Genomic DNA, 13,974 nt, shown 5'->3' with positions numbered 1-13,974 from the left:
CATAATTCAAACATTCATATGTATTCTTGAATATGTTTAATTTTCTATATTTCATGAAAAGATGTGTTTGCATGTTGTAATACCTTTGGAGTGTGATACACATCCAAATTTATTTATGAGTTCATAAATGTTAAAGAGTGTGTTGAGTCTTGATCATGATGAATGAATTAGTGTAAATTGTTGTTTCTATCCTTATTCACTTCATATGAATGCTCAAATATGTTTTGGCCGCTTGGCCAAATCTTTTCTTAGTGGGAACACTCGGGCAATGCTAGATAATGTTGGACTCCACTCTATCTATTATGCAAAGGTTTTTGGCATTGTAAGGATATGTAGTTTTGGGGATTAAAATAACTTGAAAGGGTATAGATTCAACAACTTTAGGGGGTATACTAAGCATATGAACATGAATGCTTTCTTTTTTTTAGTATTCCAATTTTGTTTTGAAAAAGAAAAACATGAATGCTTTCACACAAACAAATTGCATTGAGAGCACACAACCTAAAGTTTGACAATTTGGTTTTCCATCTCAATATTCAGTTTGTTTCTACTTATGAATTTCATTTCCTTGTTTATCAACAGATATTGGCCATCTCAATTTCACATCACTAGAAGCATTGCCTGTACATGTGACACCTGATCCAATGATTCATTGTGTGCCTAATTTGAACATTAGCATGCAAGTTCCAAGCTCAACATGGTTGATTGAAAATGTTGAGGATGCAATGTCTGCAGTTATTGTTCCATTGACAAATGTGAATGCAAGCTTAGAAGGTAAAGGAGAAGATGCAATGTCATTGTATGAAGCCAAGGTGCAGGAAGAAATCTTAAAAGGTAAAGGAGAAGACATAATGTCACCCTCAGAAATAATGTCAAAAGAGGTGATAACAAAAATAAGACTAGCGGTGATAATAGATTTGAAAGGGTTATTGCTTGAGCGTTGTTTTTCAAAGTCAAATAAACATATGAGCTTGCACAATGGGAAGCATTGGCTTGTTCTCCGTCCTGGGTGTTTAGAGTTTCTACAATGGTTGCTCGATCACTATCATGTTGGCATTTGGTCCACTGCAGGAGAAAAGGGCATGGTGCAACACATGCTAGACACTTTGGAGCATCATGTTAACAGAAAGTTACATTTCTTCATGGTTTGGGGTGCAATGGCATGCCACAAGCATACAAAGAGTAGAATCATTCGACCAGACAGGATGAATGTGGAAGCGGAGTTTAAACCAGTAATGAGAGTGTGGTGTTGTTTTAAAGAGGAATGCAAACCAGCAAGAACAGTGTTCATTGATGTTTTGCCTTACACGGGTTGTGTTAATCCAGCAGAAAATTGCATTTTCCCTACAAAATTTGATATAGATTGTGGTGATTCTATTTTGCTTCATGAGTTATTACCGTACCTACAGATGCTAGATGATGCAGTAGATGTGCGCAGTGCCATCTCTTCTAACAGATTTGGTCAAGCTCCGATTGTCGAAGGGCATGATATTATGTTCTATTATTTTCAACCAATGATCCTTGAATTCAAAGAAAAAAACAAAGAAGTTCTCGAAAGGATGAATGTCGAATCTCATATGTCTACTCGTAGTTCAAAAAAAGACACAGAGAAAGGTATTACTTCACCTATAACCAAAACTAGAGTGACAGGGACTTGTCCTACTACAAGAAGTATGGTGCATGCTCAACATGTTACATTGAATGAAGAGGAAGAATGCATGCTAGGAAAAATTGCCAAAATGGGGCCATTGAAAGATAGTGAGGCAAAACGCTTTGCTATGGTTCTTGGATGCAAGGAAAGGGGAATCACTGCTGATGCTGCAAGGGCATTCTTAGCCAACTTGATTCAATTTTATTGCATAGACAACCCTTAGGGAATGTGAGTGATCTTGTTAATTAGAGTTGTAGACACAAATGCTCAACTAAAACATTTGTACCTACATTCTGATTTATATTTGGACACTATTTGGTTAGATTTGATTAGCAAAACATTATGTTTCAATTTGTTTTATGAAAGAATTAATAGACATTGAGTCAGTACCTTGTCCAAAAAATGCTATGTGCTTTGTGATGTGAGTTTGTATTCCTCCACTAAAAGAATGATTCTTTGATTTTAAACATATGATAGGTGTGACAGATTGTCCTGAAAAGTTGAAGAGCTATCTTATTACAAATTTTGATCCTGCATCCAATGGCTTATGGAAACATAAATTGCCCATACCCATTGAGCGCGTGTTCGAAATGGATGGCATCCATTATGAAGTAAAGAAATCAACAATACCTGGGGCAGGATATGGTCTTTTTGTACATACGAGCATCAAGAAAAAACAAGATTTGATGGTATATAATGGTCCAAAGTATGATTATGATACTTGGAGATCTCTCCTCAAGTTTTTCCCAAGGATGAAGACTTATGGAATGTTTGAAGATCCATTCATTGAGCCATTAACAGATGTGAAATGTATTGTGGGAGATGTATTGTATGGAAACATTGCTGGATATATAAATAGCTCAATGTATTATAAAGAAAGAACAAATGTTATATTTGTATACATCCCTAAACTACCACCTTGGGCTCAAAAGTCACAAGGAAATTTGAGTGTCCATGGCTACATTACTGTGCAAACCATAAAGGATATCTCCTTTGGAGATGAGCTACTTTGTGAGTATGAATACTAGTATGGAATTGTTAATGATTATGTTAAATGATGTGGTGCAAAATTGGCTAATGTGTCAATGGTTTTGATTATAGCTCTATTGTGATGGAGAGTTTCATGAGCTCTATTGTGATGGAACGGTGTTTTTGAACACCACATTTATATGATGGATGTCAAAGCTCTACCATAATCCTATTGCATATGTCAATACTGCAATTTATCAACATAGAAACATATGCATTTGACATTAATTTGATACATCTTATATACCAAATAAAAATTAACAGTTGTTGCAAGTTTAATTTTGTTTTTGAAGACCACAGTTATATGATGGATGTCAAAGATCTATAACAATCCTATTGCATATATCAATATGCATATATCAATACTGCAATTTAATTTACTCCATTGAATCTTCCTAACGCAACATCTATAAATTGGCTTTTGTTTGTGGTTTTGATGCATACAAACAACAAAAATCTTTCTTTCACTAGCAAATCAACAAATTTTTTGGCCATGGAGCCATGTTCACATCTATTAAGGCCTTTTGCCATAGCAACATATGGAAGATTTTTGCTTGGGTTTAATTGGGAAAGTATTGTGCATGGTCCTCAATGGAGCTAATGTTTCAATAAAAAACATCAAATTTTACTTTTGAAGTGACTATATTTTATTTCGTGGGAATTGGGATTTTCCCAAATTCTCTAATATAGTGTTCATTGCTTTGAGGGGATTCTCCTGATCTCAATCTACCTGTCCATGGCGAAGCATGTGAACCACTGGTAGAGGACACTCCAGGTCCACTGATATTTTGTGATTGCTGCTGTGCATTCTGTGCAGCATTACCATTTTGTGCATCCACATCAATCATCACATTTACTGGTTTATACCAGCTGCTCATCTCATCAAAAACAACATCTCTGCTACTGTGAACTTACGTGTAGAAGGGTTATAGCATCTATACCCTTTCTGCTGCAGAGAATAACCAATAAAGATGCACTTCTCAGCTTTTGGATCCAACTTGGACCTCAACTCATCTGGCACATGGACATAGGCATTTCTGTCATCACCCTGCCTGCTAGAAGATGCATAATTGCCTTGCTGCAATTTTCCATTCATAATGTCATTCTGCTTTTTGTAGCAGTCCTTAGCCATATGACCCATTTTGCCACAATAGTAGCATTCAACATTGCTGTTTGCATTTTGGCTTCTCTGCCATCCACCACGGCATCTTTGGCTCCCCCTGCCTCTAGAGTTATCATGTCCTCCTGCATAGGACTGGTTTTCTTGCGTTTGCTGCATATTCTGATTTCTACCACGGCCTATAGATCGGCCTCCTCTACCTCTGCCTCTACCTCTGCCAGCATTTGAGTAGAAAGACAGTTTCTTTTGAAGTTCTTGCTGAAGAAGATGCACCACCATTTCTCTGCTCTTCAGAAATTAGAAGAGCAATCAGCTCCTCAAAATCAGGAAATTTTTCACGGATGGCAATGGATGTCCAGAACTGTGCATAATCCTTTCCTAGACCATTCAAGGTCACAAAAACCAAATCATCATCATCCACTGGCGACCCAATGGAAGCAAGTGCATCTGCAATTTTCTTCACTTTCATGTGGTAGTCATTTATGCGCAAATTTTCTCTCTGCACATTGTGCAACTCCTGTTTGAGTTGCATTTTCCTGGCTTGCGTATTTGTGCTATACATTTTTGCCAAAGTATCCCATGCCTCCTTTGGCGTATTTGCATCCTGAATATGCACAATCATGGAGTCCGAAATACTGATAGACAACTAGTACATAACTTTCCTGGCTCTCTCATGCCATCCTTTGAATGCTTGCATTTCCTGTTGACTGGGAACATTAGGAAGAATAGGTTCTTCTTCATTTCCTGTAATGAACTCCCAATAGCCTTTTCCCATCAAGAAATTCGTCATTCTAAACTTCCATGCCTGGAAGTTGTTCTTGTCAAGCTTTTCAGTGACAATCTGTGAAAGAGAATCATATGCCATTACAGAACACTGCAAAATATTTTGTCACTGCAAAAAACACAGCTTTTGCCTCACACGGGCAGAACTGCAAAACTGACGAAAGTGGTATTTCACCACACAGTCACTTCCTAGTGACGATTTTGCATCAACAGGCAACAAGCATGAATCTGCAACTCCCAATATCTCTGCACAAAGGCATACAATGCAATTTCTGCAGCACCTTTCCACCGACCAGCCGCGCAGTGGTCGCACAGCAAAAACAGGGCCATTTTTTGAGTGCCTGCGAAGAACTTCCGCCTTCAAAATGGGCCCCGAAACGGCCTCAAAATCGGGAAGGGCGTCTCAATCTGAAACAGTGCACTCCTGCACTTCTGGCTGTGCTACTTGCAGAGATTTGCTCCCAAACTCGAAATAGGAAAGAAACACTGGTCCTCTTACCAGGACACCACGAACTTGGCTTGCTTTCTTGAGCTCCTTACCACGAACAAGGCTCTGATACCATGTGAAGATAGTGGGAGAGAGGGAATGAGTCTCACTTGAGGCTTTCTCACAATCACAATGGGGGAATACACACAAAGGTGGAGGCTGAAAACAGTTTTCCTCTTCTTAGTTGTGAAAGCCAAAAGAACTCTAGTACAAAGAAATAGAAGAACCCTATATGTGGGTCTCAAAACCAAACTCAACTAACTAAGGTGGCATACTAACTGAGCCACGAACTAGTGTAGATAAGGATAGCTGTCATCCAGCTATTATTCGTGGGCGGTGTACCAACCGCATCTCTAGCTAACAAGTCGGTGACATAAATGCACAACAGTCACCCTGGCATATCGCGAGTGGAGCTCGATATCTCAACATTAACATGTTCACATCCTCCATATTCCACATAGGAATTCTAAAAGGATTTCTCTTTATTCCATGCTCCTCTACATGCCTTGCACATGCCTAGAATGTGACTTGTCTTATATTATTGAACACAAGTGAGCATGATATCCACTTTAGAATCTTTACATGACTCTCAACTTCCTATCTTCTAAAACCACCTTTATATCTCATGTACACATATAAATCTCATCTTGGCATACCAAGGTATTCATACACATGGTATTTACAATGATCCCTTCCACTAAGTCATATTTATATATATATATATATATATATATAGTAATACTCACTAGTCTATTTCTTGATCCTCACACTCTTTTCAAACATCATAAAAGAAATACCAATACCAAATAAAAGATATAAAATTTTTGTGTCTCATATTTCCCCACCCAACATATCTTCTCTTATGATAGAGAGGGTCTTCTCTCCCTCAAGGTGCTTGAGCATAGAAGAATTGAAGGCAATACTGATGGGTATAAAACTTGGCATTGCATCATTCTTATGTAGCTTCTAGGTTTTGTAGAGACTATAATTGACATTCATCCAAGTCTTCTAATTGTACCGAGTATTGAGCATAAGCATTTTCCTATCCTTTTATCCTTGCAACCATAGTGCCAAGACTATGTATTTCCAAATCAATGCAAAAAAAGGCTTCTATCCCATATATTAATATCTTGCTTGTGGTCCTATAAGCCCACAAAACTTCTACCAAATTATTATTCCAAAGTGTTTTGTTGGTGTCTACAAAATTTCCAAGTGAAGTTCACAACAACCCATTTTTTTCTCAACCAAGCCATCACAATTGGCAATAGTATGGTGTGGGAATGCTATGATTTATATTTAGCTTATGCACCACTTTTTGACATTCAAGTGATATTTGACTTGAGGGAGGATTACATGCTAGCAATTATTTCCCAAGCCTGCCATATGAATTCTGAGATTATTAGGGAGGATGACCCTTTCCACGGCATGGAAGATAACTTCAACTCATAGGAATGTCTATCCATGTTCTTTCAAGAAGCTAAAAAATGTATGGAAGACTATGACATGGATGATGAGACATTCATGAAGATTCAAAGAGACTTTAGGTTTGACAAGATCAAAAAATGGGAGGAGAAAAAAAGAATACCAGAAGATATCATAGAGAGAAGCATCTTCCTTGGAAGGACAAGGATCTAGAGGCAGATAAGTATATGAAGGTGAGTAATCTTTCCTTTAGGTAACTCTCCTCTCATTTTTTATTTGATTAACTCATTTTCATTTGAGTGAACTTGTCTTTTGATACCTTTTCTCTCATGTTTGCCTTTAATCGAAGTATCGTTTTGATTTGGTTGGTGTAGTTGTATGTTGAATATGATTCCTTCCTTGGGAGGTCTGGTGGGAGTAGGGAGAAAGGTATTGGACAATTGCCAATCTCTCACACTATATCAAGATGCTCTCTCAATGCTCTCTTATGCAAAAATATTAATTTATCTCACTGACATTCAAGCAAGGATGGTGAGATAGCTGTTTGGTTCTTCAAAGCTTTGTCAAAGTTTTTGGGAGGTGATCAAATCACCCAATAGAAGGACAAGATCATTCTTGTCAAAAAATGTCTGCTTACAATATTTTTTGGTTTCTATCCTTGCAAGATCTAGCTAGGGTAGGTTATTATCTTTCTTACATTGCCTATGCCCTTGCAAGTGGCATTACGAGCCCTCTCAACTTAGATGTTCATGTAAAACACAATCTTCTCTGGTTTAGAGAGCCAGTTTAGCGCATGAAGCCAAAAAATTTGATGACGACAATCCAGTTCACTAGCAGGAGAGAAAGTAGGTGAAAGATTAAAAGTTTTCAAATTCTTGCAAAGTGTATCTTACTGATTTTGAATCATATTGCATCAATGAAAGTAGTTGTATTGAATTTCAAACCATTGCATCATATCGCCACTAATTTACTCTAGAAACTTAAGTGTACATGTATTGAATTTGCAAATTTTCATAATATAGCCACTGCTTTGCTCTACTAATTTGTACCTTGTACATTTTGTTACAAAATTTCTAAGCTCCATATGTCCACATGTGGTTTACAAAAGTCTTTAAATGTCTCCATTCTACATGTCTTTGTGTAGCTATTGAGTTATCCAAGATTTGCCTTCTTTCTTTTTGGGCTGTCTTGAATGCTAGTTTAACTTGTGATGTCGTCACTTTTTTCTTACAAGCATACATCAATAGTGATGTTGCCACTATTTTAACTTGTGATGTCGCCACTTTTTTCTTACAAGCATACATCAATAGAACCACTAGAAAACTTCTTTGAGGCTTCTTTGCTCCTCCAAAATGTTTTGTAGGTCAGAAAAATGCATTTCGTGTTGTGTAATGAGACTTCTCCATTCCTTGAGTGGACCAAATTGTACGAAATCCATATTTATTAACAAAACATGGAAGGTGGTTGTAGATAATATGCTGCATTTACAATAAACAAGAAGTCACGTGTTGTTAACCTAAGTAGAAAATTTTGAATTTGTGATTCAAAAAAATCAGTTTAAAAAGTAGTGACACGTCACGTTTTTTAGATAAATCGCCACATCATACCCACATATTCGTACGAATAAGTATTCATACGAATAAAGTATTAGTACGAATAAGCTTGTATTAGTATGAATATGTTACTGCGTTTCTGCATATAAGCTCACTGTTTACCAATGTCTCTTATCTCATGCTTGGTTCCCCTATCAAGCATAAGAGATTAAAGAAGAAAGGTCCTCAAGGTTGTGAAAGAAATCTAAAAGGTCCGAAATAAGACATATTTTTTGTTAGGGAAATTTAGGATCTCATTTTGAGTTCCTGAGATCTCTTGTGAGGTTTTTGGTTTTGGTCTTTATTCTTTTGTTTGTGGGAGTTCTAGGTTCTCTTTATTGAGTTCCTTCGATCTTGTGATAAAAATATTTTAGATATTTATTTGTCTAAAATTTGTTTGTGGGAGTTCTATTAAATTACACGACACAGTGGAACAAAAACTGAACAAAGAATAGAGAGTAAACAGCAAACTGGAGATGAACAAAATTTTCCTTCAATATTGATGTAGTACAAATGATGGCTCCGTCCACCCATGTGCTCCCACAATGGAGCTTAGATGGTGATCTAGATAGATACTAGGTGAAGAATTACTAGCTAGAAGATCTAATCTGATATGAACTAATCTGATGCAATGGACTGGGGAGGTCGCCTCTTTATAGTTGGATCAACGTAGTCAGTGGAATCGACCAGTCAACCTAGTCGGTGAAGCTAACCAGTCAACCTAGTCGGTGGAATCGACTAGTCATCCATGGAATATTCAGGGAATATTTCCTATACCGTTGCCTCGGGGGCTCTTGCCCCCAAACCCCCACTAGAGGGGCCATTTGCCCCCTTGGGACCTCCTAACTAGGGGCTAGCTAGCCCCCAGGGCCCAGCAAGAATAAGGGGCTCCCACACAATCACCTTTCTACCATCAACGGTCTCATTGATAGACCTCATCTTGACATGCAAGTTACGATCCAAGTCAGGATTCATCCATTGTCCCGAGCTCACACATGGCTTCTCCTCATATGGGGGCCTTACAACTTGAGCACCTTAGACCACTGGTGTTTACTAAGAGGGTGGGGCATTGAGCATATCTAACAAGTTTTAGGATCTCCTTGTTGAGTTCCTTAAATCTCTTATGAGATAAATTTATTTGTGGGAGTTTGAGGATCTACTTGTTGAGTTCCTTAGATCTCTTGTGAGAAATGTGCTTGTTTTTGTGTCTATGAAATTTGTTTGTGGGAGTTCTAGGATCTCCTTGTGGAGTTTCTTAGATCTCATGTGGATAGATTTTTGTACGTGCGAGTTCTAGGATCTCCTTGGTGAGTTCCTTAGATCTCTTGTGAGAAATGGGCTTGTTTTTTTGTCTTTGAAATTATGAAATTTGTTTGTGGGAGTTCTAGGAGTTCCTTGGATCTCTTGTGAGAATTTTTGTACGTGGGAGTTCTAGGATCTGCTTGTTGAGTTCCTTAGATCTCTTGTGAGAAATGGGCTTCTTTTTGTGTCTATGAAATTTTTTTGTGGGAGTTCTAGGATCTCCTTGTTGAGTTCCTTAGATCTCTTGTGAGGATTTTTGTACATGGGAGTTCTAGGATCCCCTTGTTGAGTTCCTTAGATCTCTTCTGAGAAATGGGCTTGATTTCATGTTTATGAAATTATGAAATTTGTTTGTGGGAGTTCTAGGATTTCCTTGTTGAGTTCCTTAGATCTCTTGTGAGAATTTTTGTATGTAGGAGTTCTAGGAAAGTTCCTTAGATCTCTTGTGAGAAATATGATTTTATTTTGTGTTTGTATTCTCACACTTTCTTTGAATGAATATTTAATATTCTTTCAATAGAAAGTGAAACTCTTCTAATAACTTTTAAAACTTTCAATTCATACAGTTTAAAACTCTTTGTATTCTTACACTTTCTTTTGAATGAATATAGAATATTCTTTCAATAGAATGTGAATGAATAATTTTCCATTTGAGTGTATTATTTCAATAGAAATGAATCAATGTCTTAATTTTTATTACTTATTCTTACAGTTTCTTTTAAATGAATATTTTATGTTCTTTTAATAGAGCGTGATTGGATGAAAATTAATATACTGCATGCTTGAACATGTTTTTTAAAGGATATGTGTTGTTTTTCATAAAATGTGTATTGCAGTATGTTTCTATTGTATACTCAAATTAGTTTTTTTGCAATGTTTTTGGAAACTTCAAAAGCATGGTGCACAGCAAGATTTGGTCATACGTGACAGAGATACGAAAAGTACATGCCTCGGTTTCTTTCTTGCAGTGTAAATATTATGTAAATATTATGGACAGAAGTTCACAAGTAGTTCTACTCGCATCAAGCAACATTTTCTCGGAATAGGCAATGACGTTAGAGCTTGCACATGTACTTCATCTAATGTTCTTCCGTTATGCAAATCATATTTAGAGAAAGTGAAGAAAGTGGTTAATCCGACCCTAATAAGAAATTGTTCAAATCAACAAGATGTGAGCGTTGAGGTTGATGAGACAGTTGAAGGAGAAGCACCAATAAATGTGAGGAGTGTATCCATACATGAAGGTGATATACATATGCTAGCAAGCGGGTCACAGGTGAGTTTTGATGCAACTAATGCTTGTCAGAGGTAAAGAATAGAAAACAGGGAGAATAATCTTCTATGGAGGATGGATTTCTTTGACAACAAGTGCATGAAGAGAACTTAATATGGAGAGAAGCATTTGTTAAAAATGGTATACCATTCAATGTCATGAGAGATGACACATTTCGTAATGCCTTGAAATCATGTGCTAGACCAAGATTTATTTTGCTAGATCATAATAAAATGTGTAGAATCATCTTGATAGAGTCAAACAAACTGTGGAGGATTGCTTTAAAAAAAAGATATTGGATTTTATTCCTACATATGGGTGCACTCTTGCTTTTGATGGATGGACCAGCAAGCAGGCCAGACCCTCGATAAATGTAATGTGCATTACTCCCAAGGGAACTATGCTTTTGGAGAGTATTGATGCATCCCTAAAAGAAAAAAGTTCAGCATATATTGTAAAAATATACGAAAGAGCAATTCATAAAGTTGGTGGTAGTGAGAATGTTACTGCATTAGTAATAGATAATGCATCAAATTACATGACCACAGGTGAGATGATCATGAAAAAGTATCCCACTCTGACATGGGTGCCATGTGACACTCATACTCTCAACTTATTGTTGAAGGATACTGGACAATTGCCATTTTGAGCGCTCTGTGAAGCAAGTTAAGCAATTTTGTCAAACTAGATTTGCCACTTCTTTTCTAGTTCTTGCTGGATTGTTGGAAGTGCATCAAGCTTTAGTCGAGACTATTGCTGATAGAGACAATGGGTGAATTGGCTTGAGAAAAAGACGTAGTATGTAATACCATGCTCTAAATGTGTGCATCTTGTACAATCATCTCTATTCTAAAAAAATATTGAAAGAATAAAAGAAGGTGTAGATCCATTTGTAACAGTATTGAGGATGGTTGATGCTGATGCCTTTGTTATGGGTAAAGTGTATTGGAAGATGTCAAAAGCAATACGACAAGTTAAAGAATTTGTGTGCTTTGTACCTAGGGAGAAGCAACAAGTGGTATATTTGGCCGATAAGAGATGGAAGCAAAAGCACACCCCTTTGCATGGAGCAGTACATCCACAATATCAAATGCATGCTCAATCATAGAATCTTGAAGTCATAAGTAACTTTCAAGAGGTTTGTAAAAACTTACTTTCGAGAGATCAAGGAAAAATGGCCTACCAACAACGAGTGAGGTATATGAATCATGAAGGCTCTTTCGGAGATCCTTGGAATCTTGATGCTATTAAGATGACTATTGCACCTACTTGGTGGAAGGAATATGGTGGAGAGGCATTGGAGTTGCAACATGTTGCAACTTGTGTGCTTTATGTTGCTGCATCATCAGGTGCATGTGAGCGAAATTGGAGTGCATACGATTTTATTCATTCTAAGAGACGCAATCACTTGAAGCCATCAAGAGCTGCAGATTTGGTATTTTGCTTTGGAAATCTACGATTGTTGAAAAGATTCAATGTTTTGTGGTTAGGAGAGCAAGTGAAGCTGCTGTAATGAGAATTGCTGAACAACGACTGACTATAGAATTAGTTGCTAAGGGTACATTCAGCGAAGAGGAAGACAAGCTTGAGCTACTTAGTGACAACATCGAAGTCGAAGAGAATATGATAGGTGATAGAAGCAGTGGATGAAGCTCTAATTATATCGGAGATAATGTTCAAGTATGCAAGGGGATCGATGGGAGAATATGTCAAGTGATGGGGAAGAGCGCATATGCTCGTATCCATCTCGTCTCCTTTTGTACTTGAAGCTAGAACCTTGTGGGCTATAAGCGATGTTGTGTTGTGATTATTGAGATTGTGGATGATTTTGGTATACATAATAGTTAGATCCAACCTTGTGACTTGCAAATACTTTCAAAGCAACATCAAAGGCAACATCGAAAAGTTGAAAAGAATAATTGAAAATGTGCAATTGAAATTTATATTTTCAAGTCTCAAGGGTTGATCTAGCTAATTATGTGCACTAATTCACGTTGATATATTTCAATATTTATGCATTAACTTTACAAGTCCACCTAATCCACTGAAACCACTTAAAACCCTTTAACGTTGCTTAGTCCACTTAGATCACTTAAATCACCTAGTCCACTTAAATCACTTAAGTCACTTAAATCACTTAGTCCACTTAAATCACTTAAGTCACTTATATCACTTACTCCACTTGAATCACTTAACTCACTTATATCACTTGAACCATCATTGCATAAGAAGTTAGTCACTTATATCAGTTACTCCACTTGAATCACTTAACTCACTTATATCACTTGAACCATCATTTCATAAGAAGTTAAAGAATGATAAAAATTGTACAATGAAACAAATGCACTTAACCCAGATCATCATATTCGAAGAAGAGTATTACAAACTTGTATATGAAGTCTAAAATGTATATAATTATTCAGTAGGATCCACATCTACCATTCCCTGAGTGCTTGGTCCTGCACCCTGTGAATCTATATTAGTGAGGTCCTCAAAATGCATCCAAATCTCCAAAGGTATGTCTGTAGCGTGCAAGCTCAGACTCCAATGTCTATACGTATGCTTGCAGGTCCTTGATCTCTTTAGCTTGGGATGCAACACGATCTTGTAACTCCTTAGCAGTAACACCTTATTGATAGAGAGGTATGGCAGATATTGCCAAGTCAACAAGATCATTGTGTGCTTGGGGAGTTAGCACGCAAGGTCTCTGAGACACGGGCTCTCTGTTCTCTGTCCTTGCTCGCTTAAGCTCTACAAGACGTCCCTTTCCTATTCCTGACAAGTGATGCTTATCATTCCAATCCATGCGTCGATGCAAGACATCATAGACATACACCTGCTAAATGAAATACATGGGTATTTTCTGGTTGTTGGGGATGCTTCCCTCCACCTCTATGAGTTGTTGGAGAAGGATGTGGGCTAGGGTTTTGTGCCGCAATTTCGACAACTTGGGTTGTGCATATTTATTCCTAGCATTTCTTGAACGAAGAAACAAGGTGTTTCTTACGAACTCTGATGGACATAGTCTATGTACTTGTCGAAGAGAGACCGGGTCGCCTTGCATGGTATCATCATCCACTAGACTAGCAGCAAAAATACCTAGCCCCTCTCTGCCCAGGATCTGTCTTTGCACTTGTAAGATAGCTTGATCTTCGGCATGATTTAGCTAGTCTGCTAAATCAGCCTCTTGAGGCACAAAAGCACCTTGTGGGCCCTCTTGGAGTGGAGGTTGTTCTGGTTGGGGAGGATCTTGTGGGAGAATGTTCTCTAAGTTCTCTCCTTCCATGCTCATACTTAGCCTAAAAAATGACAACA

The sequence above is a fragment of the Dipteris shenzhenensis genome, chromosome 25, assembly GCF_047967505.1.
Source record: "Dipteris shenzhenensis isolate YYH24624 ecotype China chromosome 25, Dip_SZ_1.0, whole genome shotgun sequence".
NCBI lineage: Eukaryota > Viridiplantae > Streptophyta > Polypodiopsida > Gleicheniales > Dipteridaceae > Dipteris > Dipteris shenzhenensis.
The sequence above is the reverse complement of the archived record's forward strand: the minus strand, read 5'-3'. Positions refer to the sequence as shown.